This window comes from Protopterus annectens, chromosome 2.part0 (genome assembly GCF_019279795.1).
Source record: "Protopterus annectens isolate FY-2018-M chromosome 2.part0, PAN1.0, whole genome shotgun sequence".
NCBI classification, from domain to species: Eukaryota; Metazoa; Chordata; order Ceratodontiformes; family Protopteridae; genus Protopterus; species Protopterus annectens.
In genome coordinates, this window is record NC_056728.1 from 1066452582 (window position 1) to 1066469957 (window position 17376).

Below are 17376 nucleotides of genomic sequence, written 5' to 3' on the forward strand. Positions count from 1 at the left end.
TTAAATGTTTTGTGAATGCTTCACAGTAAGCAAAGTAGCTTATATTTATTTATCTAAAATGTTCAAACATATTAATGCACTATCCTTTTCTGTCACCTTTGCTATATAACTGAAGAAGGCTTTAGTTCTCTTCATTTTTATTAGCTAATGTCCAGTTTTTTTCTTCCTCCATAAATTCTTATGAAATGTCTTTACCTTTTTGCCAATCTGAAGATTTTTCTTTCATCCGTAATTACATTTTCTGACTGCAGACCTTTTATCCTGTTTAGTCTTTTTAATTTATATTTTAACAAAAAAATACAATTCCAAAGGAATGCTTGAGTGTAGCAGTATAAAGTAACTAAAATTAGCTGTAAGTAAATTGTAGATGAACACTAATAAGTGCCTTAAAAGTACAAGACTTCATCAGAAACATTTAAATGACAAAACCAGTAGTGCTTTTATATCTTACAACAGATTGAATAATTGCCAATCAATGAAAATACTTCCCTCTCATTATTTAAAGAAACATTTCTACTGTTCACAGTTCATCCATTTAAAAGTACCCTTTTAAACATCTATACTTTACTATTTAAAATACTACCTAATATATTTAATATAAAGTTTACTAAGCCATTAGTTAAAAACTTTTACAAAAAAATTGTACATTAATATAAACATTGTATGAAAAAACATTATTAAAAAAAATAATATAAAAATATTTTACAACTTGAATGAATGGTATTTTAAAACAGGCATAATACTACATGTTTAATTTATACCTGGAAAATGGGTGGAGTTCAGTCTTATTTGCCACTTTAACTCTTCCCTTTCCAACCTATTTTTCGAATCACCTCCCCTGTGGTCATTACCTAGGTTCTCCAAAATACCAAAGTGGAAGGTTTTACAGGAGTTATTATTCCTGAAATGTTTATAAAGAGCATTGTTTTTGTCCTCACGTCTAATAGCGTAAAGATGTTCATATATCTGTCTGCGCAGAGCTCTCTCAGTTTTCCCAACGTAAAACTGCTGACAGTTCTGACAGACAGAAAGATAGACTAGCTGTTTAGAACCACATGAGCCTCTCTTCAAATATACTTTCCTCTCAGGTGTCCGTATCTCCACCCAATCAACATTTAAAATATATGAACAGTAAGCACAAGAACCACATCTCCTAGTTCCTCTGTATAAATCATTTGTCTTTATGGGATGTTCTAGTAAATATTTAAGGTTGTTACTAGTTTTGAACATAAAACAAGGTTTTTTCCCACAACATCCATTAAACTTTCTTCACCCTTAAACATCACCCAATTTCTCCTAACTATTTGTTGGATGTCCTTCACCTGGGAACCATAAGTCAGTACCATAGATTGTGTGCAATTTTGTTTATTACTGTCCCCAATTTGTTCGACTTCATTTTTTGAACTCTCAATAGGTTTCCCCAATAGGGGTACATATTTCTTACCCCATTCATTTAAAACTCCTTCACTAATAGAGTGTAACAGAGAAGTTGGGTAACCTCTTTCCATAAAAAAGATGAACTAAGTAAGCTATCTCGTTCTTTACAAGTCTCTTCAGAAGAGCACATTCTTGCTATCTTGACTATTTGGCCCTTTACGATATTTTTCTTGGTATGTCCTGGTTGACAACTGTTATATTCCAGGTAATCATTCAAGAATGTAGATTTCCTATATATTCTTGACATAAAACATGCCCTAATAGGGTCAACAGAAATAGTTATATCCAAATAATTTATAGATTTGTTATTGTAGGTACCAGTAAATTTGAAATAATCAGTAACGGTATTGATATAAGTCAAAAATTAATTTACTGCTTCTTCCCCCTCCATAAAATAAAAATGTCTAAAAACCGGAGGTAGGGCCACCATTTACCTACAAATTTACTTTGGAGTATATAAAGTTTCTCCCAGGAGTAGATAACGAGGTTCGCAAAAAGGGGTGCACAGCTGATACCCATGGCAACCACTTTAGTCTGTTTGTAATATTCCCCCTCAAATATAAAGATATTATTCTTAAAATAATTTCCATAAGGACCATTACAAAATTAAGTGTTACTCAAATTGCAAACTTCCAATAAAGCTTCATGGAATATGTTCAAACCAACACTGTGGGGTATAGAAGTAAATAAGTCAACTACATCAATAGTAGAAAAAACATTTACGTCATGGTAATATTCTTCCCTAATTTTACCTAGGAAGTCCCATGAGTCTTTTAATATATAATCTATGTTCTTTAGGTTCGCCAGGACCATTCTTTCTACAAAAATCCCCATTGGGTAAGTCATGCTGTTCTCTGAACTTATAATCAATCCGTATTGGGGGGGGGTCAGTAATATTTTTGTGGGTTTTTGGAATACCAAAAATGATGGCTATTCTAGGATGTTCATTGTACAAGAATTGAAAAATGTCTTCATTAATTGCACCCTGGAATAGTGAGTCTTCCAGAACTAACTGAATCTTCTTTTGAGCTACATTTATTTCATTAATAGAAGACATCTCATACTTGTCATCATCTTGTAACATGCTGTAAATTCTATTGATGTAATCCATCCTATCCACAATAGCCATCCCACCCCCTTTATCTGGGTTCATGAATCTCAAATTGGTGTTCCCACGAAGTTCCTTTAGGAGTTGATTTTCCTCATAAGTGAGATTATAATGTTTATGTTTGGAGTTGTGGTACATTTCATAAATCTCCTGTATACGTGCTTTTTCAAAGGTAGAAATTATAGGGTGTAAAGGGGGGTTAAAACAACTTTTTTCACTTAAAATTCACAGGTTTGGGTACTACAGCAGTATCCTTAAACAAAAAGCTCAGTTTTAACTTCCTAGTGTATAGCTTAAAATCTGTGATGATGTTGGAAATATCCCCCTTACAACTAGGAACAAACTTGATACCTTTTTTCAGTAAAGAGAAATGGTCTTTATTGATTTCTAATCTAGTATAATTATATATATTAAACCCTTTATAGCTCAGTAGTAACCCATCAAAAGAAGGAGCTCTGCGCAGACAGATATATGAACATCTTTCGCTATTAGAGGTGAGGACGAAAACAATGCTCTTTATAAACATTTTCAGGAATAATAACTCCTGTAAAACCTTCCACTTTGGTATTTTGGAGAACCTAGGTAATGAAGACAGGGGAAGTGATTGGAAAAATAGGTTGGAAAGGGAAGAGTTAAAGTGGCAAATAAGACTGAACTCCATCCATTTTCCAGGTATAAACGAAACATGTAGTATTATGCCTGTTTTAAAATACCATTCATTGAAGTTGTAAAATATTTTTATATTATGCTTTTTAATAATTTTTTTTCATATGTTTGTATTAATGTACAATTTTTTGTAAAAGTTTTTAACTAATGGCTTAGTAAAGTTTATATTAAATATATTAGGTAGTATTTTATATAGTAAAGTATAGATGTTTAAAAGGGTACTTTTAAATGTATGAGCTGTGAACAGAAGAAATGTTTCTTTAAATAATGAGAGGGAAGTATTTTCATTGATTGGCAATTATTCAATCTGTTGTAAGATATAAAAGCACTACTGTTTTTGTCATTTAAATGTTTCTGATGAAGTCTTGTTAGATTAGATGAAAGCGCACTCAAATAAATGTACTTTTAAGGCAGGCACTTATTAGTGTTCTTCTACAGTTTTCTTACAGCTAATTTTAGTTACTTTATACTGCTACACTTGAGCGTTCCTTTGGGACTGTATTTTTTTGTTCAAGTTGGTTGGTAGCAGTTCCTGTGTTTTCTAATTTATATTTTAACTTACTAGTGTGACTTCAGTCTTTCAAGAATCTATTTCCTTTCCTGACTTTTCCTTCCTGTTTTAGTAATAAACATTGTTCACATAACAGTAAATATCAGTGGTGTTGATTATAATATTATAGGAACCCAGCATACACCATTTTTGATTTCAAGAGTATATGATGATTCCTTGGCTAAACAGCAGGATGCATGGATAAATGAAAACACAATCCATTTGGGGGGGTTAAATAGCCAGGCAGTAGCTAGATAAACTACAAAACATCAACTAAGCATGCCCAAATACCTTTTTTTCTTTATTCCTTTTGCCTCTATACTTGCTGACCATTAAGCAGACAATTCATCTTGAGTCCATTCTCAATGCTTAGCAATATCTGGTTCATATCCTGGTCATTTTCAACCTTTGCAAGCTTCCACTTGCATGCAGGTGACTAGCTAACTTGAACTACCACTACCTTCTTCCAGGATGGGTGAGATTTTACTAGCCACTCACTGTTATCTTCCATCACCTGGCTTTTTCACTTCCAAAGACCCTTTCAGAGTTCAGGTTTTCTGAGAGTTAGTCAGGGTTGAACCCTTTTAAAACAGAGAGCTGGGGACTATGTTCACGTATTTGATTCTGTTAATCAAAACAATTTAGTACAAAATCCAGCTAGAGATGACATGATCATAGATGTCATGCATATAACCTTATAATCTTCTTCACCTCATCCATGGTTAAATTCTCTGAAATTAACACTGGACATGATGCCATAATCTCTAAATTAAGTGTAAAATTAAACTATTTTACAAGAACACCATACTTGCTAGACTTTACCATTGGAAACTGTGGTACAATGCAGGGTAAACTTATAAAAACAGTCTGAGGTACAAACCTCAGTGATACAACTACAAATGCACAATATGCATCAAAAAGCACCATAATAGTCTTAATTTCTGCATTTTTGTACATATAAGTGTACGGTTAATACACAGGAAAAATCAAAAATAAGTTGCACTCGCAAAACAAATAAGATATATAAGAACAAGGTATCTCTTAACTTTCAGAAAATATCTTAATCATAAAAACAAATGTAGATTAAATAAGGTATACAATTGACTCAGTTTTCTTATCAAGGCTTTCAGATTTAATTATGACCTCAACATGATCTCAATGGTTGAAAGTGAAGATTAGCTGTTCTTTAATTACATACAAGCACATTTGAAAATGGTTGTGTAATGATGTGTAAACAAACAAAGAAGTAATTCTAATGCAGCTGATTAATCTAGCGCCTCTCAGCCTAAAGAGCATAAACATCTTATGTTCTACTAACTACCTGGATGGGACACCCTGTATTATTGTACCAACACATTCAGTACCCTTATCCTCTCTGCACAACATGGCCATCAGGAGATATTACCATATGCATTGTTTTAGACAGTGGTGGATTGAGTGGTTCAATGGATGGTAAGAATAAAGCTTTGATACTTAGTCAAACTTCTTCATGTTTATACTGGGACGTTTAAATGTGGAAATATATGCATAGAATGTTTGTTACTCCCTATAAAAGCTCTAAATTTAGTCAATGACTTCTTCAGTTTGAGGGAGATGTAGTAAAGATGCAAAAGCTGATTGGATACACAAGTTTATGGATTGCGAAATTTAGAAATATATTAGGAAGAGAGAAGTATGGTTTTAGGGGGTTATGGTCTGATAATTGTTTTTTAACTAGATCGGTAATACTAATGAATGTTCTACTTCCTGTATCTTAAAAGCCAAAGAGCAAAAACTCTTTAGGACTCTCCTTTGTCAGAAAATTATTACAAAAAATTGGAAATCAAAGTTATTTCTTACATTAAAGGACTTTAAATTTAACAAAAGTACCATGTAAAACTGAAAAAGAAATGATCATAATAATATCTATAAATCATAGTAAGACCTTTAGTTGTTGGGATAACCTTGAAATGTTGCTACTGAAATATCAAAATTCTTAATGTGTTAATTAATTAATTAAGATTACCTTGATGATTCAATGTATCCCTATCATTGTATAACAATATGTGAAGTTGAATTGTTTCCTTTGTGTGTATATATTATAAATATGTTAAATTAATAAGATTTTCTTAAAAAAAAAAGCATTACAATACTGTGGGCTCCTGCTGCTGCTTCCTTTAGAATGCTTTTAGGTTTGCACTTCTTCTGCTGGTTTTCATTTTCTTGTACTGTAACTCCTAAGAGTTTCTGTATTTGTAGCTCCCTCATTGTAGGCTCTCATTGTAATCAGCTGTCATTTTGTTATTGTAGCTTTGACACCCAGTTATTTTAATATTTATACCTTTTGCTGCTATATTTAAATCCAGGAGCTAACAGCCTCTGAATGTCAGACTCGGGGACTGTTTTTTGTACATTTTTAATGGTCGAATGGTGTTTGCATTTGAGTTTATGCTGCAATACTTATTGACTTATTTTGCATGCTATATACCTCGGTTTCTCAACTGCGCATGCACAGCCTGATGAACTCCTGCTAATGGGAGGTATGGAGTCAGTCATCGATGATGCTAGGAGACTTTTTTTCTTCCTTGCATTATCATGTAGGATTAGTGACCTTCAAAAAAAACATTTACCTTCCCCCAGTCCGAATCATTTGCACTGTTTTTTTATTTCACTGTAGTTGATTAATGTGGTTCCTGCCAGGTTTTATTTGTACTGCTATTAATTGTGCTGTAACCCTTTGTATGCCAACAAATTGGTATTTGCAGCTTATAAGCATTGCATATATCTTTTATTGGTTGATCAGAGCAAGACTGACATTCTCAGCATTTCTGAGATTACTTATATTTTCCCCTTTTCAACTTGTGTAGATTGATATGTCACACATGTGAATGTTTTATGTCAGTTTGTATTCCAGTACTTGCTTATTCATTTACTACTAGCTTTATTTTAGAGACAGTCCATACGTCCATGTGATATATGTTTGCGGTGGTGATTCTATATAGTTTTCCTTTACCAGCATTTGCTATTTGGTGAGATTCATTGTTTGTCTAACTACCTGGTCTGCTTATTGTTATTTCCTTTTTCAGCTGTCACTATTTGCTTTAACTGCCTGATCTGGTTATTTCAATTTCCCTTTCTAACACCAGGATATGTTATTTGCTTATTCCATTTACTTTTGCATTTTTTTCTGCTTCAGCCAAAACAGCCTTAATATCCTATCTTCTGCTTACTGTTTATTTTTGGGAGGCCCTGAATGTTTGCAATAATTGCTTTAATACCCTTAACCTTTCAATGAAAGATGGTATTGACAACATATTATAACATTAATGGTTTCTGATGCTACTTTCTTCAGACAGTTTTTAGTTTTATGTTTTTTTGCTGGCTTGCACATTCTTATACTATGATTCTAAGTATAAACAGAGGTTCAGAGTTTGTGCCTCCTTCAAAGTAGGATCTTCCTTTTTTAATCTATCATTTTGATATTATATCTCTGGCCTCCAGTTATTTTAATATTTTATTATTTTGCTAGTGTATTTTAACCATTGAGTTGCCAAGCATTGTATGTGGTACTCCAGGACTTATATGTTTTTTCCTGTTTCTTATAAATTTTTAGTATCTGAATGATGTTTGCAGCTGCTTTTTATTCTGTGATAGTTGCAGTGTTACCTTGTATACCATATTTCTAAGTATCTTATCTGTGCATGTACAGTATGATTGATTCCCCCTAATGGGTGATGTGGTTTATTTCACCCCCCCTGCCACCTCCAGTACCTCAGACACCCCCCTCTATCTTCAGACATACAGCCATGTCTTTAGACACAAGTAATCAAACTTAATTTACATTTCTATATAAGCTTACCATCTCTTATTTACCGATTTCTAAATAATATGCTTCTGATACACTTGTGTATAGTTTTAACCCTTGTGCTGAGGTACTCACTCTATACAAACTGTTAGCACAATGCTACTCATCCTTCTCTGTTTGTTTATCATAGTAGTACTCTGGAATGAGTGTCAAATGTTAAATTTTTTCCAATTTGGGGGAATTAAACCCCCCCAAGTCACTGCCCTCATGACCCATTTCTTTTTCTGTTCCTAGTAGTTTTATCAAGTTACTTGTTACCAACTTCGATTTCCATAGTGGTCTAAAGTCTGCCTATGTACTAACTGCAACTTTTTCTTTTCTATGTTCCATATTATTCCGGTTAAAATTTAAAGCAGCTCATTAAGATAAACAATCAAATCAAACGACATTCCTTGGATTACTTTCTCATTAAGGATCTTAACCATTAATCAAAATAAAGTATGAAAAAGATATGTATAACTCATCTAACTACAATACTAAAAAGAATTATGTTGTACTACCAGAATTCAGACTAACAAAGATAAAGCACCATATTTTGAAACTCTTTAGCTAGCAAATCCAAAACAATTCTGGAATACCATCAAAATGTATTTTCTAATAAGATCTGCATATATTCACAGATTCATAGGTGATTATTAGGCTAATGATCCCAGGAGGTATTTTTAAGTTTAGACATCCTTCCTAAATATATCAGACAAGTTTTGATACCCTGGGTTATTTTAAGGTGTATATGTAGGCTTGAGCATGAGAGATCAAATATTTATAGACTGCCTCAGTCCATTAGAGACATAGGTGCCAGACCAGTGTAAATTTCTGATTTTACATCTTCTGGTCCAAGTTATGCTTGACTTGGGTTAGGGAAGAACTCTGATTCTCGTGGATGGGAACCCTGTTCCAGAGAAGATGTAGTCTCACAGATTCATACCTGTCCGTCCAGTATGCATTATTTACTTTGCAGATGAAGTTTAGGTTCCTAGAGTGAGTAATTCTGATGATATTTGTTTTGCAGATGTCCAACAGGTCCATAAGAGTTCCATCAGAGAATGCTTTGTAGGCCAGACAAAGATTTCATCTTAGCAGTCTGCAAGAGCTGGAGTACAGGGATAGGGATTTGAGGCTGTATGTGTAAAAAATGCTGTTTATGCCCTGCATTAATCTTGTAAGGAACCTCAGTGGGTGTTCCAGTTGTTGCATATGCCTTTTTAGGTAAAGACCGAAAGTGCCATTGTACTCAGTGACTGGTCTGATGAGGGCAGACTACAGCAGAACAATTACAGCCCTGGACCTAGATGCCATACTCTTGCTTATTAGCTGTGCAAAATAAAATGAGTTCCTTACTATAATAGACAGATGATGGTCAAAGGCCACGTTTCTATACTCTACTCTTAAGGGTATATTATCAATGTGGCAGTTTCCAGAGACACCTGTCTTTGCAAAGTATATTGTTATGTACTTCTCTGACACTAGTTAGTCTGTGTCAGGGCATCTTGAAGTATGTTTGTGTCTTTGGGAGGATTCTATGACAATGCCTAATATGCATTCGTCTGCAAACTTGGTCAGCCATAGCAGCTTGACATTTGTCTTGACTTCAAAGAAGTAAATACCAAAATAGAGTGGCTCCAGCACTGAACACTGAGGGACTCCACTACTGACTGGTCTCTTGGTGGATGAAGACTTCCCTGTTCTAACTTCTTGGGTCCTATCTGTAAGCCAACTGGCTATCCAACATGTAACATATGGGTTTATGCCTAATTTACTGAAGTAGTCTACAATACCTAAATGGGGTATTTTATTGAATGCATTTGTCAGGTCAAGGGAGGCAGTATGCACTGTTTTGCCCTTATCAATGGTGTTGGTGACCATCTTGAAGAAGTCCACCAGGTTTAGTAGGCATAACCTTCTCATGATGAAACCATACTGTATTGGATTTAGTGACTGATAGTTTCCTATGTCATCATTTCTCATTTCCATGATAGTCCTTTCAATGACTTTGCATATGAGACTCATCAGGCTAATGGGTCTGTAGTTGCCAGGGACCATAACTGGCCTGCCGTTGTGCAGAGGGATGATAGCTACAATCCTCCATTTGCTTGACAGGAAACCTATCTGGAGGCTATGGTTAAACAGGGATTCTAATTGATATGATAGGTCACATTTCATACCATTAAAAAGATATCTTGTGTTACTACTGATGCAGTGTTCTCGGCTGTGGAGAGTGTATTCAGGACCTGTTCCCTAGTTATAGTTGGAGGAGTTATGGTTAAGGGTATTTCCTGAGGGAAGTTAGGTGGTACAAAATTGAAGCTAAATTTGTCAGCCAGTAGATTTGCTATACCTGATTCCACTTTACAATAAGTTCAGCACATTGTTGTGTATTGCCTTTGAGGTTGTGGACAAAGCTGAAAAATGTTTTGTGATTGTCCTTTCCACAATCTCAGTACTCTGTTCCCCTCTCTCCAGTCATAGGTAACACTGTCCACTCCAGTATTGCTGCCTCCTTTCAAACCACCACATCTCACTTCCCCCCAAAAAAATTAAGTTCTCCCATTGACTCCATATTACAAAAAATAATTTACTACCCCCTTTTATTTTAAATCCATCTTAAACAAGCAAATCCAGAAATTAAATGAATCAAGCTTAATCCAAACTTCTATTACTCATTCCCCTAAATACTGTCTTCTGATGCAGCCTGTGTCTCCAGAGCAATATCCCATCCCCCAGATTTATGAAGCCCTTTATAAAGTGCAGGATTAGTTTAAGATCTATTTTCGGCAATATGGCCAACGTGCGATCCAGGAACGAGCTCCCGGGAAGTGCACATGAGCTCTTAGGCTAATCCTGCATTGACTGAGCTCCTGTATGCAAATTACCCTCATTTGCAGGTGAAAACCATGCAAATGAGGGCAATATGCAATCCAGGAAGCAGGCAGCCCTTCCGTGCGGGACGAGTGCAGTGTGCAGAAATGTTCTTGGTTAGTAACTGAGAACAGTTCTGCAATCTACAAAATGGAGCTATGACAGCTCCAAATAAAGGCTGCATATCATTGAGGAAGCATGCCAATGTCCAAGTAGAAGGCCATTGGCATTGCAAACTGTTAAAAAAAAAAATAAACTACTTTTAATTTTCTTTTCGCCAATCTCACCTGGTTAAGCATAGGGCAGCGACACACAAACGGAATCAGGGGGAAAATATTAAAATAAACCTAAAATAAGCATTCCAGCTGAAATCAGTATTCTGCCATGCAAGTCAATGGCAGTCAGAAGAGAAACCTGGTCAGTGAGTAATGGTTGCTAAGGGGGGAGACTCAGTGTGGGACATGTAACTATGAATTAGCAGGCAATCCTATGCAAATGAGGGAATGGTTAGTGAATCCTAGAATTTCCCAGGGTGTGAGGCAGGTCCCAAGAGTGTAAGAGTATAAATAGCTGGGTGCAAGACTAGGATATAGGTGACATGATGGGGGTGTGTGTCAGGCATTCTGTAAGTGGATTGGAGACCTGTGGCTCGAGATTGCTCCTAGCTTAGCACAGCTAAGCTAGGAGTGTGTCTAAACCTGCCTAGCAATCTTTACAAAGTGTAAGCAGGTGTGCGAGCCACGCATCGGGTTTTACAGGAAGAAAAATGAAGTTAACCAGGAAAAAGCAGCTCTGTGTACATTTGAGCACTCCGTTTGTGTGGCACACACATGGGCCTAAACAGGGAGGCAATGGGAAGGGAAAACAGCAGTAGGAAGGTAATCAAGGAGAACTAGCTGAGCTGTCAGGTGAAATGTATCAGAATCAGCTAATTGCACAGGAAGCAGAGCAGCCCAGCTCAGAACACCATTATAAACCAAGCAAACACATACTCCCCTGTTTTTTCCACACTCTACACCACCGGTGTATACAAGTGGGAAAATGTTAAAACCAAACCTACAAAATGAGAAGGGCTGCAACAGGCAACATAGAACAACATGTGCAAGAGGCTGAGGGTGGTGAGGATGTCAATGCTGCTGAACAACCCACAGTGAGGAGACAGAGAAGAGTGTACAGTTCCAGGGTAACCTACCAGGGACTACATGAGCTGGAGATAGTGGAGCACTATAGGGTGGACAGAGACCACCTACAGCAAATCATTGAGCTGTGCAGGCCACACCTGACACACCACACTGGCCAAGGGGAACCCATCCCAGTGGATACCAAGGTATGTGTAGGCCTAGGTATACTAGCCACAGGTACCTCCCAAACTACAACTGGAGATAACATGGGCATCTCACAGGCATCAGCATCCAGAGTATTCCACCAGTTCCTGGATGCCATGTCAGCACATGCCAGTGAGCATGTATATTTCCTCAACACATGTGAGGTGTTGAACTGCAATATGTGTTTCTTCCACCAAATAGCTAACTACCCTAGGGTAGTGGGTGCTATAGACTGCACGCACCTATGCATCAAAGCACCAACCGGTAAGCAGGGTAGGGCCAACATCAACTGCATGGGCATCCCCTCCATCAACTGCCAGGTCGTATGTGATGCCCAGGGCATTATACTGAATGTGTGAGCTGGCTGCCCTGGCAGCTATGACGATTCACACATATGGCAACTGACGCAGCTGTATCACAGATTTGCCAATGTGGACATCCCCTACGGCCACCTAGTGGGGGATGCTGGGTACCCACTGGTGCCGTGGCTGATGACACCCATTAGAAATGCACATACACCTGAACAACAACGCCATAATGATGCACACGCACAGGCTAGACATATAATAGAGCGTGTGTTTGGGATGCTCAGGTCATGGTTCTGGTATCCAGACACATCCAGTGGAGCCATGCAGTATTCACCAGCTACATGTACCCAAATAGTAATGGTATGTGCTATGCTACACAATATGATCCTGTGGAAACAGCTGCAGCAGGAACAGCATGGGGCAGAGCCACACAGCCCCCCACCAATGCCAGGGCCTATACAGGTACTGAGAGACTCGAAGGAGGAACAACCTGAGCCTGCCCCAGAAGGCAGAAAGGGGGTGCCCAGTATGCCCTGGCCTTGGCAAAGAGGCAACACATAGCATATGCACTGACACAGTAGGGCCCCAGGGAATGACACCTCTCTGTGACTCGCACAGACAGTAAAAGGGATGCCAAATAATGTCACACCCTGTACCCAACCATGTATAGGGAATGTACTATGTGCATCCGACATTGGCAGCCCTCCAGCACCATCCGCAAGTCCAGCACACCCTCAAGGCAAGTAAATCAACCTACCAATTGCCAAATGGAGTAGAATATGTTTTTACTTGTAGCTATGGTATGGATGTGAACATGCAAGGGAATTGGGTGGCCGGATGTCAAGGCAGCAGACAGTAGACACCCATAGTGGCAGCATGAGATCTGTAACACATAATGGAGTCACCATAGTAGCCAGTACTACACAGGGTGACAAAACCCACTGCAGGAAATGGCCTGAACAACAGGGGTGTCCATAAGAGCCACACATACCAGTCACGAAGGATCACATACCCAGCAACAGTCTCAGCCAGCAGGACAGGTGAAGACAAACAAAAACAAATGCTGTACTATAGCCTTCGAATGTACCCTAGGGTTAACCCCTCCCCCAGGCCTACACAGATAGACCACAGCAGGCCAGACAGTCGGATGTAAGTTGAGAAGGCTAGGCAGACAATAATAAGTAGGTAAGCAAAGCTAGGATCTGTACTACACTGGTAAGCCCTAGCCAGCAGGATTGGTAAGACTACAGACTGAAATGGAGTGCCTGACATACCAGTACAGTCCTAGAAAATGTGTACAAGTGTCAGGTGCACCCCCCAGCCAATGTACAAATAGATTAACAGTCAGGTGTGCCCTTCCCTGTGTAGAACAGTAGAAACAGTCAGGTGTCCCCCCACTATGCAAAAATGTAGCAATAGTCCATGGCAAATGACCGATGGATACCCTGCAGACACAGCATGCTACCTGTCGGTGTACAACAAAAGTTCAGCACTGCAGTAGAAACAACTTGGATGTGATCCACACATGCAACACAGATGGCCATACTGGGCATACTCACTCACTTAGAGGAATGAAGGCAATGTCAGTCAACAACATAATGAGAGGTCATACTGGGCATACTCACACACTTAAACACATGAAGGCCATGTCTGCAAAGACCAGTGGATGAGACATATCTGGAAGTTGCAATTCTCAGTGCGGACACATGTCACTATGCACCCCTCCTGCCTTGCACATAGTGGATAGGAAGACAGACATATATGTAAGGACAACACAATATAATAAACCACAGATACACGGGCATAGATGTGCAGAAGAAGGTGACCATGACAAGGAGCCATGTGGGCCTGTCCCAACTGACACACAGCCAAAGAGCTCCCAACACATGATGTGCAGATGTAACCCACTGCGGATACTAGCCACCAGTACCTGTCAGCATGACAGACTATGTGGTGTATGTGCCAGCTGTGGAACAAGACTGTACAAGGAAGCAACCATCTAGTAGCTGTATACATGCACCTGTGGCATATGACCCCATGTTTGCCCGCATGTGGCATGTCAACCCCTACATGAATGGGGTATGGCCCATGCACACACTGCCAACCCCATAGCTGTAGTATGACAAGCCTGCTGAGGTCATCCAATGTGAATTATATCTTTGGGAGAGCTATAGCTCAGTAATATGCATGGCTTGTCCCATAACTGCATACTGCTGTATTGACAGAATAGTTAGGTAGTAGTACTAACCCCAGACCTGTCAATTGTGTGAGTGTGAGTGTGTGTGCCTGTCTGCCTCTGACTGTGTAGAGTGAAATGCTTGTTAGGCTACTCACCCTCCGTGCAATAGATATATTCAATTTTGCCAAGGCTGCTGATGTCACTTACCTAGAAGTACACCTCTGGGAACTTGATAGCCTAGTAATAGCTGTAGCATGTCCTATAACTGCATACTGCTATAGTGTGATAAACTAGTGAGGTAGGTGTTTGAACCCCAGCCCTGGCAAATGTGTGAGTCTGACTGGGTAGAGAGTAATGATTTTTAGGCTACTCACACTCCATACAATATAAATACTCTACTTTGCCAAGGCTGCTGATATCACTCACCTAGAAGTACACCTCTGGGAATGTGATAGCCCAGTAATCACCATAGCATGTGCTGTAACTGCATACTTCTGTAGTGTGATAAACTAATAAGGTAGGTGTTCGAACCCCAATCCTGACAACTGTGTGTGTCTGCTTGAGTAGAAAGCAATGCGTTTTAGGCTACTCACACTCCATACAGTACAAATACTCTACTTGGACAAGGCTGCTGATGTCACTCACCTAGAGGTACACCTCTGGGAACTTGATAGCCCAGTAATCGCCATAGCGCATTCTGTAACTGCGTACTGCTGTAGTGTGATTTAGAATGTTGGTAGTGTTCCATCTCCATCCATGCCAGTTCCGGATGTGATGTGTGTGTATCTCAGTGTCTGTGTATGGAGCAATGCATTATAGGCTACTCACTCGCAGTGCATTACAAATGCCCTACTTTGGTAGTCCTGCTGATGTCATTAATTGTGAAATACACCTTTGGAGAAGATGTACTTCAGTAATGTCCATGGCATGTGATATAACTGCATAGTTCTGCAGTATAGTAAGCTAGTTAAGTAGGGGTTCTATTCCCAGACATGACAAGGGTGTGTATGTGTGTCACTCGTATCCTGTGTAGATGGTTCTGACATCTGTGCTGGGGTTTTCCTAATTTCATTTATGGTGGTCGTACAATATATCACAATGTCAACCATGCAGGATAACAGATGTAAATGGGAGAGAGGCTGGGGGTGCAAAGCCACCCACATACAAGGACAGCAAGGCATAATCACATCCAGTTAAGCACCCCCATGCCTATGTCTGCTGTGACTCACAATGGACACAACTTGGCCTGTATAGACAGATGACACTGACATCAGGAAATGCTGTTAGCGTGCTATCAATGTAGGTGCAGGGTAAATATGCTGACCAGTACCACTCCCTGCCACATGTGGGCAAGAATGGCACATCTGATGATAAGCTGTGTTCACAGCATGGGAAAAGCACCCCAGGTACAGTTCCACATGTCACTGTACATGCATGTGGGAGGTGTGCACATCCTAGACATCATCCAAGTCATGGACTAGGGAAGACAGACATGGCAAATGATGCACAGCATTGGCCACACACAATAGTCACCCAGGTGTCTGGAAGATGGATGCAATACCCACCTGTGTGGACAAATGCAGAAGCTACAGGCCTGTGCCACAATTTAGACCATTGTCATGTGGGCTGATGCCAAGGTATACCCATCGCCTACCTTTGTATAGCCTGCTGGCACTGTTGGCCACCACACACCTGTGCAGACATGCACCCATGCATGTCCAAACTGGACCCTGTGTGTTCGTGTGTGTCTTGTATGGTGCCTATATCCACATCCACATCCACATGCACTACTCCCCCCAAGGCACAGTGAAGCATGCTGCCTTATGTCTGACACCCCATCATACTCACTGCCCATATGCAATCCGTATCACCCGTGTGTTCCCTGCCATTGATGTGTTGTGGCAATCCCACTAGTGACGGGTTGCACTCCTGGCCCTGCCAAGTGTGTTAATGTGTGTGCGTCCCTGTGTGATTGTGCCTGTGCTGACGCTGGCACCTATTCATGCAGACAGGCATGTGTACTTCACCTACTGTATATCTATCATATCCCTGTTGCAGATGTCACTCACCATCCCATATATGTTCTGAGTGCTCCCCACCAGATAACCCATGTGGTGCATCCAGTAACAGCATCAAACTGTGATAGCACTACATATCTGTCGGGTGTTTGATACCCTGTACTGGTAGGTGTGTGACACAAACATGCATAGGTTTTGCCCTCCCACCCCTCCCTCACATGTATTTGCCTCTGTCTGCCTCCCTCACTCCCTCTCTGATGGATGTGGAGGGCCACACTTGCATTGCTTAGGCATCAGCATGTGTATTTAATGTGATGCTCATGATCAGCTGATTCCCTCTGCACAAATTGCAGCCCTTCCCTAGCCGATTGCATGTGGAACAGGTGTGGTAACATTCCCATAGCCAATTGCATTGAAACGCACTCCAATACCTGGGAACATCCTGGTGGTGCTGGCCCTTGTCTGTCACTGTGAGCAGGAGCCAGAATTGTCGTTTGGCAAGCAGCATTTCAGATGTGTTGGGGATTTACCTCTAACAACATACACTGTGGGAAGAGGGCAACAAACAGGAGGGGATGTGCCTGACCTGACTACAAACTGTAAGTGCTGCTATACTGCATAGGGAGTAATGCTGGATTAACAGTGTTTGTCTGGATATGCCTGTCGTCCATGTCACAACACCTGCCAGGTCAGTTCCATGTATATTAGGAATCCCCATCTGCAGGGTCATCTGCAGACTGGGCAGTGTTGTGCTTTTGGTGTCATGTGTTAGCCACGATGCATCTATCGGTGGAATGCAGAAGGTAGTGTGAGGATTGCAGTCTGTTGATGGTGAAGGCCCTGACAGTTACTGACTACATATCCCTCATTGGACATATGTTGCAACAAACCCCATTACAATGGTAGATTAATGAGGGTATCACAGCAACATGTCTATACTGGCCCTGTGTATGTGCTGTCAGCCACACCTCTGTCAACCTTTGTACATATGTCGTGCATGAAGTGGGGCATATGTGCTGTACACTGTAAATAGTTTCATCATATCTGATAACACACCAGTGATATATCAGAGTGCTACACATGTC